At 28.6% G+C, this 3,947-nt stretch overlaps 1 non-coding gene across 1 annotated transcript; it reads left to right on the forward strand.

Moving 5' to 3' along the window:
* The first annotated feature begins 2,845 nt into the window (after positions 1-2,845).
* On the forward strand, positions 2,846-2,918 carry TRNAR-UCU (transfer RNA arginine (anticodon UCU)). Its single transcript has one exon. It is a non-coding gene; the product is annotated as a tRNA-Arg (tRNA).
* Positions 2,919-3,947: the final 1,029 nt, after the last annotated feature.

The following is a 3,947-nucleotide window of genomic DNA, read 5'->3' on the forward strand; positions in this document are numbered from 1 at the left end:
ACAAAATATGAGATGAGTGATGACACTAAAATATTCAATAAAAAATAATAATGAAATCATCATATAAAATAAATATTGCAAAGTCATAATGAAAATGATCATAATTTAAAAGTACTAAATCATGCTAAAATAAGTTTAATAAGTATTAGTTACATTACTAAATATTTAAGGAAAATTAAAATTAGATTATGTATTTTAATTGTCTAAACCAATGTAAAACTAAAGAACAAATATTCAATATTATTGTCATTCTTAGTGTTGAATTGATTTTCTTTTTGCATTAGTATTAATTTGATTTTGATTTAAGTTTTATTATAATTATCAACATCTATGAACTATAATCTTTATTGGACCATTCCGAATTCTAAGTTTTAAACTTGAAATAATATATTAAAAGATAAAAACTATGAAATAGTATAAGAAATATTTTAAAATTATATCAAAGTAAACATTTTTATGTATAAAATAAAATTTTAAAATTACATATATAAAGTCGGGTTGGTTTGGTCTCGGGTTAATTTTTTTTAGTTAAACCAAACCAATCCAAACATAGTCGGATTGTTTTTCCAATACCAAACCAACCAACTAGTTGGGATTTTTTTTCGATTTGACTTGATTTATTGTTTCATTCGATTTTTGGTTCGATTTTATACACCCCTAGTTTCTAGAAAAAAATCGCCAATCCATAGGTTTCTACATAGAATTAAAGGGAAAAAATGAGTATTGTGCTGCAAACATTTTTCTCTTCTTTTGGATAGGAATATGTGGTTCTCCCAGCACTGTGTTATGGGCATTTTTCTTCTTCTTTTGGATAGGAATGTGGTTCTCCAAGATTATAAGAGGCTTTTATAGTGGCTAGTTGTTAGTGATTTGAGACATCACCGTAAATTTGATTTGAACCATTAATTGTTTTATCCAAAGGGATTCTAGATTTTTAATATATTATATACATAAAAATAAATACATATGCCATCAGAAAAAAATTGAATTATGCAAGATTCGACTCAATATCTTCTTGATCCTCAAGTCTCTCTTAAACTAGTGTTCCCCGAATTTGTTTCCCTGTATGACCACACCACCATTTCTCCTTTTTCATATGTTGTCCACTCAATTTGGCTGAATGTTTAATAATTTTTTATCATGTATGACAAAATACGTCGTCCATATAAGCTCAAGTTGATTAAGCATAATTTGTTTCCTTGCCTTATCACACAAGAGCTTTTAATAGCCTTGTCTTGTTCCTGAATTCAACTCATGTGTTTGCAATACATTACTTAGGATTTTGTTGTAAAACCATTTTTAACTAATAGGAAAATTTGATTACTTTAATTAAATGTTCTAAAATATTTTTATTTTTCAAGACTAGGTCAGTTTTCTTTCTTTATCTTTAAATAAAGGTTTTGTAATTTTTTTGATAATTCTTAATATTATTTTAAGTAAAAAATAAAATCATAAAATTCACTAATAAATTTTTGAAAGCCTAAAAGCCAAAGGTTTTGCTAGCCTCTACCTCGAATCACCGTGTCTCTCATACTATCATTAGAAAAGTATCCGCCGAATAATCTTCTTGTTATTTAATCTATGTATTATAATATCAATATTATAATCTATGTAACTTGTTTGTGAAGGGAAAATACATAGATTCCCCTGAATTTGTTCGGAAAAGTCAGTTACACGCTTAAATTATCATAGTGACCGATTACACACCTTAACTACTCAAAAGTGAATTTATTATCACCCTGAGACGTGTAATACCACTCTCACATTATGTGGCGTATTACATTTGCTGCCACATCAGCTCTATATCATCGTCATGTCATAAATTATAATTTTTTATTTTCTTTTCTTTATTAATTAAGTTTTCTTTTGTTAATTATATTTAACTCTAACTAATCTCTAATTAATTGTTTTAATTCTCTAATAATTATATCTTCTTCATCACTAATCCCACCTATTTTCAATTCTCATTTCATCGGAAAATCATAGCCAGCCCCACCTTTACTATTGATTTTGTTCTTCACCACCACTATATCACCTTCAATTCTTCTTCTTCTTTGTCACCCAACACCAAATATCACCACCACCATTATCAATATCGATTTTTTCTTCTTCACCACCTTCAATTATCTCTTTTAATGTTTGTCACCCATCACCACCAAACCCAAAAATTGAATAACAACCAAAAATTCTTTAATAAAGTAAAAAAAAATGAAAAAGATAGAAACAATCCATCAAAAATTTTCTAGATAAAATACAATTATTCACTAACAAATCTATGTGAATTAACCTAATTGCGAATTAAAAAAATTGTGCTTTAAGATTGTGATAAAAAATAAAGAAATGTGATGAAAATAAAGAATGAAGAAGAAGAGGACAATGGGTGGGTTTTGAAAAAGAAGATGTGTGGGGTGGGGTGGAAAAGAGGATTCTAACTTTTTTTTTTACTTTAATTTCAAACTGACACGCTTATTTTTTATTTTTGTTTTATTTTTTTGTCACGTCAATTTTAGGGAGTAAGAAAATTCATTATTGAATAGTATAGGTGTGTAATAGGTCACTATGATAATTTGAGTGTGTAATTGACTTTTCGTGACAAGTTCAAAAGAAAATTTATGCTTTTTCCCCAAATCAAACTACCTTGCAAATATAAATCATACAATTCCATCACCCTGATATTGTTATACCTGTATAGAAAATTAACTTTATTGTTTTAAGCACTTTTTATTAGAAATTTTAAGTCAATTAACTTGACATTATTCATATAATTAGTCCAGCCAAGTGCAAATATGGAATGGTAAAACCAATAATGCTATATATTAAATAATGACCGGTAATCGTCACAATAGCGCCCATGGCCTAATGGATAAGGCGCTTGACTTCTAATCAAGCGATTGTGGGTTCGAGTCCCACTGGGCGTGTGTTATAGCAATACTATTAACTAGTTTTTTCAATTGACAATACTCTCTATTCCATTTTATCTCGTTTTAATTCATTTCACGTTCATTAGCATCTTGTTTGAATAGTTGTTACACGTTTTGTTGTATTTTTAGTTATTTTATTGTATTGTTTGTTTAAATATAATCTTTTTTTTTATTGTTACAATCGTTAGGTAAGAAGAAAAGATCCATTTTGTGTAACAATCCATTTGGTGTGATTGTGTTGTTACCTTAATATTCTCATCTCATTTTGTCTTTACTTAATATTTATTAATTCTCTTTTATCTTTTATCCAACATTCTCATAGTTTTACCTCGTATCCTAGTTTTCTTGTAGTTTATCATGCAAATTATGGACGTTTTTTTGTAGTTTATCATACAAATTATGGACACATGACATTATGTAACGACATAGAACAATACAAATTTGTTCAAAATATTATATTCATTAAAACAATATAGTACAATACAATACAACACAATCTCAATACAATGTGATACATTATGAAAAAATATGAAATAACTATCCAAACAAAGGGTAAGAAAACAATAAATACAAAGTGCAGTATTCTTATTAATATTAAGGAAATAGTTGAAAATAATAATCAACTCTCATTTTGAATTTCTAAAATAATAATAACTTAAACTAAAATGACAATTAAAATAGATCGAATGGAGGGAGTAATATTTTATTTCTGTCACGCCCCAAACTCGAGGGACGCAACTGGCTCCTAATGCCAAAACTCAGGCCCGAGCCGACCCTGCTGAACCATTTGCTACTAGCGCATGGCAGCCACACGCAATCAAGAAATCAAACAAGTATATCTCGGCTTAAAACTAAGTCATCGGCCGGCAAGGCCCCTGTTAACTGATCTATAAAAGAAACAGCTACTCCCAGGAGATCATATAAATAAATAGATAACTAGTACAGAAGTCCTGATTGGGCCGTCGAGGCCACCATGATATCTATACCAAAATTAAAAGCAAGTATATATCAATACAATACATCAAA

Source organism: Solanum tuberosum, unplaced genomic scaffold (genome assembly GCF_000226075.1).
Source record: "Solanum tuberosum cultivar DM 1-3 516 R44 unplaced genomic scaffold, SolTub_3.0 scf00368, whole genome shotgun sequence".
Classification (NCBI taxonomy): Eukaryota; Viridiplantae; Streptophyta; class Magnoliopsida; order Solanales; family Solanaceae; genus Solanum; species Solanum tuberosum.